This window comes from Portunus trituberculatus, chromosome 50 (assembly GCF_017591435.1).
Source record: "Portunus trituberculatus isolate SZX2019 chromosome 50, ASM1759143v1, whole genome shotgun sequence".
NCBI lineage: Eukaryota > Metazoa > Arthropoda > Malacostraca > Decapoda > Portunidae > Portunus > Portunus trituberculatus.
In genome coordinates this window covers 6,337,520-6,350,019 of record NC_059304.1, presented here as the reverse complement: position 1 = coordinate 6,350,019, position 12,500 = coordinate 6,337,520, and the positions used below count along the sequence as shown (strand labels likewise).

Below are 12,500 nucleotides of genomic sequence, written 5' to 3'. Positions count from 1 at the left end.
AAATGGGTATTATGATCGAGGACAAGAGGGGGTATTGTTGCTGTGGGTGTTCATTACTCGTAGTTAATCAACATCTCCTCTCTCTCTCTCTCTCTCTCTCTCCTTTCCACCCAAGGACGTGTTGGGGTTGCAGCGAAGATGAATAATGGGTTCATGGAGGAGTAAATCAATGTCTAGATATGACAGAAAATAGAAAAGTGAAGTGTTTGTTTTGTCTCATGACGAACATGGAACTAGTGCACATGATATGAAAGTACACTTCAAGAAATGTACTAATGTGATTGACATTTACAGATTATATTTGAAAACTACTTAAGAATTATAAGAGATTCGGTTGAACATATTAATAAAGGAAATACGACAATAATATAACATTGACAAGCATACCAATGAGCAAAGGGTGGAACTTCCTTCACTCTCCCACACAATAAATATGCTTCAGAGCCTGAGAAGAGTAGCATGCTAAGCTATAATACTATTTGCTTTTAATCATTATATCTCCTACATGCATTCTTATGTCATGATCTTTAATCTTTACTAACTTCTCTTCCATTCTATGCATCATCCTCCAAACTTCCTCACTGCGATGTCATTACTACAGTCTCCATCCACGCCCATCTGTAGACCATATGGCGAGGAGAAGGGAGGGGAAAAAAACTCTATATGTCGGACAGAAAATGATGGTCATAAAATTTCTCTCTGACATAAATCTATTGCCTGTTTACGCGTCGGGAGGAAGGTTGTTATTTATTTCATCATTTGTTATAGTCTGTTGTTGTTTTTGCTATTGTTGTTGGTGTTGTTATTGTTGTTGTTTTTGGTGGTAGTGTTGCTATTGTTGCCGCCGTTATTGCTGATGTAGTTGTTGTCATTGTTCTCTTCGTGTATGCCTTCTCGTTTTATATTTGTAATTGTGATCTATCTGTTATGAGGCCCATTCAGTATTAGGAGACATTTTTACCTTGAGATTTGTGTACAATTAGACCATTTTATTGATATTAGGAAGGCTTTATGGATGTCAGAAGATTAATGGTCTTCACGATTTCAATCAGCCACATGAGGTTCTGAAGTTGTACAAAATCACCAAATAGTAACCAGAATTAATATGGAAACGCGTCACGATACTAAAGGGATTAAGCAGTGGATAAGGTGATGAGCGAGGGATCGGGCAGACGTCCACGCGTAGGTTTGAATCCCACCACGTACAGTCTTAAAACACTTTGCCATTTGCCAAGTGGTTTAAAGTTACCTACATGTCACCATGATACCCAGGTTCTAGGTGGTTACACTCAAGATGAGCTTGGGTGGTGATATGAGCCCTAATATGGGTACCACTATAAATAAAATTGCCTGCGCCACTAATGGGCAGAAGCTGAACAACGCTTCCTAAATGCTCTACAAGTGTGCCTAAAGGCGCTATAGGCCTTACCGTAAAAAGAAAAAATAAATCTTGTTCACATAGAGTTAATGGATGATGGCTGTATGGATAGTGATGGTGGCGGAGATGCATGGAGGCAGCAGACAAGAAAGGATGAGTAACAACACAATTTTATAACGATGAAGGATGATAATGTTAAAACTGTGGATCCTAAGAGGTTGATGATGAAAATAGTGACTGTGGTCCGTGTGAGTGGCCGACCAGTCATCCCTTTGGTGCATGGTGGGCCGTCATCATGGCTGCACTAATGAGGCTAACTCTCCTTCATCATGAATGACGCGCCTTATCATTAAGTGTGTTTATCCCTTCCGCTCTCCTTCCCCAGAGATTCCACACTGATTATATTCGCTGCGCACCAGAAAATTAAAAACAAACAAAACGGCTCACAGAAAAACTAGAAACAAGCATTACAGTTCACGGTATAACAGAAAAAAAAAAAAAAACAAAGTGACGTCCTGACACGTCTAGAATCGCCCATGTGTGAAGGATTTATTTTGTTTTGTTGGATGTCTCGCATTTGTACACGGACGCTTTGTTATCTCTGTTATGTACGGCGCGAATGCACGAGTGGATATGTCATGGGTACGATTCCGCGACAATTACAAATATACGACGTTTAGAAAAAAATATCTATATACATATCACTTAAAATTCTCCTCGTGTAATGCATAAATTTCGTTCTCTTCACGTATTCATTCACTCAGATATTTATTTGTTATTTCTTTTTCTCTCAGTTTTTGTTTCCTTCTTTGTCTTTATTGACAGACATGGTAAATCTCTGTCCAACACTTCATGCTCAATGTTTGTGCGTATTTTTGCAACCCCTCGCTCTACTATCTCCCCCTCCAAAATCGTATTTTTCTGACTGACTCTCTCTCTCTCTCTCTCTCTCTCTCTCTCTCTCTCTCTCTCTCTCTCTCCACACTTGTTTTCCCCCCACACTCTCCCTAAAATCGTTGGCAGTAGCAGGGAGGGCAAGGGATCTTTGATGTCACCTTTTATATTCTGTTCTGCTCAACTATTTCTTACTCAACAAACACAGCAGCGCAATAATGTCTGCATGTGTGCCCGATCACCGTGTTTATGCACTGAGGGGTAAAGGTCATTTTGGCTCTTCTCACCCTCCGGCTTGAGGTGGACCGTCCTGTGTTGACAATGGACAGGAGAAGAGCCAAAAAATGTCAATATTGATCTTGGAGTGTCGTTTGTTAAGACCCTAAAGGAAGACAAAAACTGAGGGAGCATAGGAAGGAAAAGGAAGGGACTGAGAAAGAGAACAAGAGGGAAAGGGAAAGCGAAGGAATGAGAGGCAGTCGAAGGGATCGAGTGTCAACCGTGCCGTCCTAGACTTTACTTGTATACTTTCCTTCTTGGTTATGAAAAAGGGATTGCGTAATAAAGAGGCATCATGGGGATGTGCATAACGATCAACCACTTGCTGGAGCTCGAAGGAAGCCGTATGACTTGCACAGACGAGGAAAAGACAGTTACGTACCATAAACTGGCAATCAGGATCTGTGTTATGGAAAAAAATATCATTATGACTCAGACGAGGAGGTGGAGTGTTCATACACTGGCATGGAATGCTCATAAAGGATATATATATATATATATATATATATATATATATATATATATATATATATATATATATATATATATATATATATATATATATATATATATATATATATATATATATATATATATATATATATATATATATATATATATATATATATATATATACTGTTCATAAAATTGATGTAAACAGAAATTCGTGAACCTACTACATAGTTTCCATTTTTGTACAGAGAAATTTTAGTGTGGCTACTGTAATGTAGAGTTGGCATGTAACAAAAAATAATTCAGGCAGTATGATAGACACACACACACACACACACACACACACACACAGAGAGAGAGAGAGAGAGAGAGAGAGAGAGAGAGAGAGAGAGAGAGAGAGAGAGAGAGAGAGAGAGTAAGGAGTGGAAATCAGGACAAGAGGAAATGGAACACGTGAGACTCGCGGCACCGAGGATGAAAATTTGGCCTTAGTTCCTTCCCTTACTTTTGGTCAAAGTTTGGAACTAAAAGCCACAATCAAAATTTTCCTGTAAAGTGCAGAAGGAGAAAAAGAATTTCAGGGCTCACTTCTCGTGGTGAAAATCATGAAGAGGGAGAGAAGAGACTTAGTTAAAATATGTCCGACATTTTGTCAGTGCAAATGCCGAAATTCTGTTACCTTGTCGGTGAAGTTTGGGTAATGTAGGACGCGGTGTGGGAAGAACTTCATTATCCTGGAGTAATAAAAGTCACTAAAATGAGAAAGATGGAGATTAGGGATTACGTAGGCGAGGCTTGAACCTCCAGAATAATGAGAGCGTAGTATATGCAAAATGCATTTCCTCGGCTAGAAACCTATTAAGAAATTATTAGTTATAGTCGAAAATAAGAAGTCATTTGGGTAAAACAGCTTCCCTGCGTGCTGGGACCGTGTAAACGCCACGTCCTGTTACCCACGATAATAAGAAGTACAGTTATTTCCATAAAGAAATGAAATATGATAATGTTCCCAAGTTTTGAAGAAATAGTTGCTCATCCCATCTTGCGCCTCGTTCGTTGAAAGGAGCTCATTCAGATTCTGACACACCTTAGTTATTCGAACCTTCCCTTCCTCATGATCCTCTCTTCCTTCATCCTCTTGTTCGTGTCTGTAACACCACGTCCTTTCATCCCTCGATCCTTCACTATCGTGTCCTCTCCTCTCTTCTCTGAACCTTACTGGGGAGGATGGGAAGATAGTTGCCAATTAGTAGCCTGTAATCAGATACAAATTACTGAGATTGGGTTTCAAAGTTTCACTTGCCTCCATCATGTTATCTAATGTTGCCTTTCCACACTCGTTCGTGTTATCCGTTATATTGTGGATTAATGCGTCGCTACCACTTGTTCCACCACGAAACATGATCACATATGTAACCATAACACTATATTAGATCCTTCAACATTACTTGGTAATTCTGCTTCACAAGGTTTGTTGTCCTGTAATTCAAAACACTACTTCGTCTCTCTCTCTCTCTCTCTCTCTCTCATATAACCTTCCCGCACTCGCAGTACGGCAACATCCACGCGCTGTGATAACGTTTTCTAATTAATGTAAGTAGTTCTGTGGCTTCAAAGCACACAACATTGGCGGCTTTGCTCGGCGAGGTATCGTAGTAATTGGACACTCTCATAGCTTTCATTTCATACCATGCCCAGGTCTTAAACATTACCCATCAGACGAGGTTCGCAGAGTCGTCTCCGGTTTCATGAAACATGTCTCAAACTGCACGAGCACATCCGCATGGCGGTTTGGAGGTGCCAGGACTCGTCTGCTAGGTCGACTTCCACTCACAGCATTCAAAAGAGTATATTACGAGTGATGAGACAAATAATTGTATGCAGAGTAAGTTTATGTAAGGAAACTAGTTAACGAATTAATGCAATCATGATTACACGATGACCTATTTACTGTGAAGTGATTCCTTAAATGGCCGCTGCTTCGCTCATTAGCATCGGCCTCGATATAGGCTTTATAGTAGTTTTATTATTATAATGTTTGTTTTACCATGAAGTCCAATAAAGTATACACTGATTCTAAATTCATTAATGTATGAAATAACATACAAATGGTCATGATGAAAATGCAGAAGTTTAAATCAAGCTTTCGTTAATCGTTTTCTGGCAACTGTTACCTTCACCACACATGTAGCCGGCTACGTCGGAGTGGAAGATGAGAGCGTCTCTGCTCGATGGCAGTGCAGCGTCTCATCTGGATTGAGTTTAAGTGTTGATTTAAGCACTATGGCCTTTCGCTATTATTCACGTGTTCAAGCCGGGGAGGATGAAAGCAGATCTCTCATACATGACGAATTGTGTGTGGCCTACATAAAAGGTAGGCCTAATGTTAGGTTTGTAAAGAAAGTTATCCTTAGCACAGCTGTGGGTTGCAGGACAGCCGCCGCGGGTGTTGTTTTCCACTAAACTCGCTAAAAAAATTGACAATTTTCCGTCCATGAACATTTAACATATCTTATGAACAAATTTTATAATACAGCTTTGCCAAAAGCAACTGCTACAATGTACAACGAAATCAAAATATTAACTAGTATCGAAGAAATCAATATTCCTAACTACCAGTTTTGTGTTGAGAAGCATTGGTTGTTTTGGAAAACTTTACCAAATTTCTACTTTTATAGCTTGAGGATTTATTTTCTTAGGATTTGTTAACAACGAAGCTTACACACATTACACATTGGATACACAATGCCAAGAATATACGGAGGCTATAATTCTTGCTGGGAGAGAATTTAAAGGAATGTTGATTCGAGACAAGACAAGAACAATTATTAGATTTTCAGGTATGTTTATCTAATCATAGCGAAGGAAAAGAAGATAGAATAACATAAAGGGTTTGATACAATCCTTGAACTTAAAAATGCATTGTGCTGAAAAAAAATGTAAAGATTCATTCAATGGTAATGTATCATTGTCATGGCGTGAAAGAAGAAAGACTATATAATTTGAAGAGCGTGACTCGATAGTGGTACATGTTATTCGAAATAAAAGGACAAATGAAAATCACTTCGTCTTCATGTAGCTCACGTTTCCACGTCGATTCTCTGAAATACATTCGTGTTTGTTCCAAGGTCATACCACTAACAATGTGGTCTTCCTTTCCAAACTATACTTCCCTTATTTAGCAAGCTTAGTTCGTTAACTCACTTCTTGCCATCTTTAAGATATGGATAATTCGGTGAAATTTACTATTTTCAACTTCAGTGATACACGCAATCGCAATTCGACTTCTCAGATCCCTCTTTGCTCAGTCATCCATCACGGTGGCAATATTCAGCATGCTACATTCCCTCAGAATTCTCAGATTGCTGCGAATCTCATGTCATAACGTAAAACCACTAAATCTTATTGCTATCAGGAATTCAACTTCTCACACGTAAGGTTTAGACATAAGTCTCGCGTTCCTATGCAGGGAACGTCTCTTCATTGTTTATTGTGTGGGGAAATGAGTTCCCTTAGTGTCTTCTACCTTCTTTGCACTGAACGTTCAGAACTTATGCTTGGTCCCCTTTGCTAATGTTATCATCTCTGCGTGAATAGGGTTTTAGACAACCTATTTTTGGCCTTTACCTCATGTTTTTTTGTTTTTTTTCGTACGCATTGCAGGTCTGCCGATCACATGTATCACATGCATGCTTGTGATGCATTCATTACATAGGTGAGGTAGATTTGAATTAATTACCTTGACAGTGCCTCCTGATTACAGTATATTGCTGATACACGAGAGTGCAATGTTTACTACTGCCGTGCTCGAACCTGAATATTCTTTAAATGTTCTTGGCTCCACATCTTTCTTCAAACGAACTTTTCAATCCAAGTTATCATTAGCAAATATTTAATAATCTCAATGTAATAATTTCCTTAAATTATCCAATCTTGTTAAAAAAAAAAATATATATATATATATATATATATATATATATATATATATATATATATATATATATATATATATATATATATATATATATATATATATATATATATATATATATATATATATATATATATATATATATATATATATATATATATATATATATATATATATATATATATATATATATATATATATATATATATATATATATATATATATATATATATATATATATATATATATATATATATATATATATATATATATATATATATATATATATATATATATATATATATATTTTCTTTTAACAAGATTGGATTATTATATATATATATATATATATATATATATATATATATATATATATATATATATATATATATTTTTTTTTTTTTTTTTTTTTATTTATTTATTATTATTTTTTTTTCGATATAAAGTTATAAATGTGATTTTTTAAGAATTTTTCCTTTAGTTGTCACACGATGAATATTACTTTGTTTATACCCCCGTGTAGCAGAAATCGTAATTGCATCGTATCAGTCTCTAAATTCCCTCTAACTTTATCCTACGCAACCATCTCAATAACTTTCATAATCTGATCAATTAATTCCAAGCCGTTATAATTGCCTGGCTCGAGGCATCACTCTGTGCCGTGTGCTGGTAGTCAAGGAGGTGCTAACACACTTCAGGGTTACAGAAACATGAACGAAAACCAAGAAATGAACACCCCCATAGAGACACATATAACTTTGTCTATCGATTAATTTCAATACCACACCGTCTGCCAGTCTAGGCGTTATTCATTCATTTATTTTTTACCATTAATATACACTAACATTCACACTTTCACAGCTACATGCACTACCTAGTCTTACGTTTGTGTTTGTTATCCAGTCATTCATACTCTTACGCGAATGAAGGGCAATAAGTATCCCGTAGCTATTGATAGCGTTACTGTTCCTTGCATCATTTATCGTCTTCATTATTCATCTTCCAATAAATAAAGGCAGGATCTGACTGCGGCTGCTGCTATTAGACCAGGGGTTTTCAATCTGGGGTTCGCGAAGCCCCAGGGGTTCACAAAAAGATTTCCAGGGGTACTTAGATGGCTGATTTAATGATACATCCTTTGTAGAATACCTTTGCCTATTGAGTTAGTGTCAGTCACCAAATTAACATTCTGTTCGATGTCAAATTACTGGAGGTTCGGGTAGATGGTCTTATAATTCAGAGGGTTCTTAACGAGAAAAAGGTTGAGAACCCCTGATCTATAGTCTAAAGGCGTAAACATTTCCTCCTACATTGCCCAGCCTACACCAATGAAAGATCCACACACCCCAATTGGCAGCGTCCTTACCCAGAAAATGAAGAACACCTCATTGGAAAATTACTTTTTTGAAAAATCTTGCATAGAAGAAAATAAAGAAATAATATATAATTTTTGGAAAATAAGGCAACATAAAGAAAAAGTTTAGATAATAATTAATTACAGCTACAGACCCAGACAAAACCCAAACAAAAACACAACAGGAAGTGCAGATATCCAGGCTACACTAATGCCTGTCAACTGAACTGAACTGAATACCATGTTCAGGCTGTGGCAAGACAGAGCTTAGGAAAACCCTCGGACTATCTCTGTCTCGGCCTCTAATTTTCTTTCTCATAAAGAAAACAGAACAAATATTGCTCTATTCATTCCTTGTGAAGAATTATCCTATGCAGAAGCGAGGTGAAATGTTTGTTAAGGTTCCGTGCTGTATTTAAGTTTTTAGAACTGAAAGATCATGGTACACCAGACAATTGTGTTTTCCTTTATATATATTATATATGTTAGTCGTATAAACTCAAGTAACTATAAAGAAATACCATGGTAGAATAAGAACAGAAAAATACTGGAAGAAGTAAAACCATGGTAAATCAATAGATACATCGTAATACAGTGTTTAGAGACGACTACTCTGTACCGCGAGACGATGCTGACGCACTCCTGATTTATCAACATAGGTAAAGGTTTTTTAAACATGTATCTACGACAAAAAAACACTATAATAGTAGAGTTAGGTTATAACTATGGATTGTGTTATATATATATATATATATATATATATATATATATATATATATATATATATATATATATATATATATATATATATATACCATATAACTCTATTCCTGTGACAAAAATTATTTCTTGCTCATTTGATAACTCGAAGTTAATATGATATTTTCTTTTCTTCTAGGTTAATAAGTAGATTACAAGTCACCATGAACATATGAAGCCCCGTAAATGAGTTTATTTTCATAACTTAGAAATCAAAGTCTGATAATGAGATTATCTCTTGCCAATCAAACTGTTCTGCATAGACGTCTTCAGCGTCATAGAGACCTAGTGATGTTAGCTCATGGACAGTGGCCATCCTGACAGCACGAAATCCCAGGGTGTTCATAAGATTTCCAGGGGTACTTAGATGGCTGATCTAATAAAATCCTTTGCAGTACCATTGCATATTGAGTTCCATGTTCCATGTGATTATACTGGAGGTTTGGGTAGATGGTCTTATAACTCAGGGGTTTCTTAACGATAAAAAGGTTGAGAACCCCTGTATTAGACTGTCCGTGACCAATCGACATTCTTAATTGAACATTCCTTGGTAAACGCACATGTTGATTCATAATAAGGTAATAAATTTGTATCTTTGTTTTATTTTTTAAAGAGTATCTTTCCTGTTATTGCCCCACCACGTATTTTCTGATTTTTCTATTGTATTTGATTTTCTTTGAAGGGGGAGGGGAGAGTCGTCACATGAGGCAGGTGCATGTAAAAAAAAATAATAATGTAAGTTTGTTATTAAATATGAACGTCTCTTTGCAGGTTGAGTGGAGGATCCTAGTGCTGCCCTCACTAAAGTGTCCCGGTAAGACAACTGTGTTATTAGAAAGCTATGGGCACTAAAACTTCCCCATTTGAAAAAATGCCAAATGAAAAGTGGAAGCAAAAGCAATGGAGGATGAAAAAGACACTATAGAATCGTGAAGCAACACAAGAAGACCAGCAACCTTAAGGTACAGTTGGCATATCCTCGAGTGATTTTGTCTGCTCTTTTATAATAATTGAAAATCACCTTTTGTGTACTGTGCCCGATCTTGTTTCCCTTTCCGTCACCTGTAGTCATACCTCATAATTTGGTCCTCACAAGGTAGCGGCGTAATGGAGTTCTACAAAGCATATGTTACCGCTCATTGTTGTCTAGAAACTTGTCGCTTTGTTCATTGTTCTGTGAGTTCTGAGAAGCAGGTCTTTGGTCTCTCATTCAACTTCAATACAAACACACACACACACACACACACACACACACACACACACACACACACACACACACACACACACACACACACACACACACAGAGAGAGAGAGAGAGAGAGAGAGAGAGAGAGAGAGAGAGAGAGAGAGAGAGAGAGAGAGAGAGAGAGAGAGAGAGAGAGTGGGGGAGGGGTAAGAAAACGAATGTGTGTGTGTGTGTGTGTGTGTGTGTGTGTGTGTGTGTGTGTGTGTGTGTGTGTGTGTGTGTGTGTGTGTGTGTGCACATATCAGTTGACTCAGCTTGATACTTTTTGTCCATCACTCTAACTGACCCAACCAGCCACCGTATCAACATCATCTTTTTGCTCCTTCTTTCTTTTTCTTTCCTTCCTTTCCTTCCTTCCTTCTTTCCTCTTCTCTTCAACATTTTTTTCCCACATTCCTCCCACCTCCCTCCGTTTTTCCTTTTCTTCTTCACATTTCTCTTAGTCATCCATCTTCTGCTTTCTTCTTCACCGATCGCCCCGCCGTCTCCCTCATCTCGTCCTCACCCTCAGTGTCCTTGAATAAGGTAATTAATGACGACTCAGCGAAATCAAGACCTGACGAAGGTGAACTGAGCGGGGAGAGGAGTGTTTTTGTTCCAATCCGTCTGAAGAGGAAAAGTGGAGAAGCAAGAGGAGAAGGATTAGGAGAAAGAATAGGAGGCAAGAAAATAAATAATGAAAGAGAATTACAAGAAGAAGAAGAATAGAAGGATGAAGAGAAGGATGGAGAGAAAGAGAAAGAGGAGGTCGAGGATGAGGACGACGAGAGAGGGGAGGAGGATGAAGAGGATTATGGGGAGGAGGAGGAGGAGGAAGAGGATGGGGAGGAGGGGGAGGACCAGTAGGAGGAGGATGGGGAGGAGGAGGAGGACCAGTAGGAGGAGGATGGAGGAGGAGGAGGAGAAGGAGGAGGAGGAGGACAGTATATGTTGATAAAAAATACTACTACCACTATTACTGTACTAGCCCTCCTCCTACTACTACTACTGCTGCTGCTGCTGCTGCTGCTGCTGCTGCTGCTAGATAAGAATAATAATGATAATATCAACATGGATAACAATGAAACAATAAATGTACACCGATAACTAGTGTTCAGCACTGATGCATTACTATTTCTTTTGAACACTGGCTCTGTAACAGAAGATAATTTCGATGTTTTCGGTACATAGTTGAAAAAATTGCAGAGTGAGAGTGCTCATCCTCCATGACAAATACTGGCACAAACTATGGATACGAATAAGCTCGTAATACAGTGTTTAGTGGCGAATTTTCATCATAAATAATTTATCAAATCGTTGTATTACGCAGATAATCAATATATATATATATATATATATATATATATATATATATATATATATATATATATATATATATATATATATATATATATATATAATGTATGTATCCATATACAAAATAGAAGTATAACGAGGATTGTTTGTGAACTTAAGAGAGAAATCGACCTACAAAATTACAGCTTACGTTTCCCTCGCGATATTTTTTTAACAGCGATTATATACTCTGAATTTTCTTTACAGTCTCAACTGAAAGCGATTCAGGAAAGCAACAACTAAAACTCTTTTGCATAGTGTAGCAGCAGCATTTTCATTCGTGACGGGAATATCAAAGGATAAAAGTTAAAGATAGACATGATAAATTCGCACGTAATGACTCTTTCTCGATGGGTTATATTTTTTTCTTCGCGCTTATAAGCTCTTCTGTTTCCCAGGAAGCGGTAATGCTTCCATTTTGTGTGTCAGAGGATTTGCAATCCCACGCGTAGTTCTTCATTTTCATTTCTCTTTATCCCTCCCAATCATATTATTCCTCTACCTTCTCTTTAAAATTTACTGTTTTATTTTCTTTATTCATCCTTATTACCTGATGATAAACGTTATATTTTGCAGTTTTTATGTAGTATGATAATTTACAGTAATCCGTGACATTTGATATTATAGCTTCTATTTTTCTACTTGTAATCTTTCTTCTCTTTCATTCAACACTCAAACCGAAACATTAATCTGACGTGACCTGCTCTCTCTCTCTCTCTCTCTCTCTCTCTCTCTCTCTCTCTCTCTCTCTCTCTCTCGAGAGAGAGAGAGAGAGAGAGAGAGAGAGAGAGAGAGAGAGAGAGAGAGAGAGAATTCTTGATCACTAATTTTGGTGCGAAAAAGAAAAAGAAAAAAAAAAAATTCTAAATG

At 37.2% G+C, this 12,500-nt stretch overlaps 1 long non-coding RNA gene across 2 annotated transcripts in view; it reads left to right on the top strand.

Annotated features, from left to right (window-relative positions):
- LOC123500005 overlaps positions 1-12,500 on the top strand; it is a 90,413-nt gene that overhangs the window by 67,511 nt on the left and 10,402 nt on the right. Inside the window, exons 1-2 of one of the 2 annotated variants that reach the window (XR_006673147.1) lie at positions 5,249-5,378; positions 9,820-10,010. This is a non-coding gene — a long non-coding RNA (uncharacterized LOC123500005). Of the gene's footprint in view, positions 1-5,248; positions 5,379-9,819; positions 10,011-12,500 lie in introns of those variants that run through there. The other variant, XR_006673146.1, reaches the window with a different exon arrangement.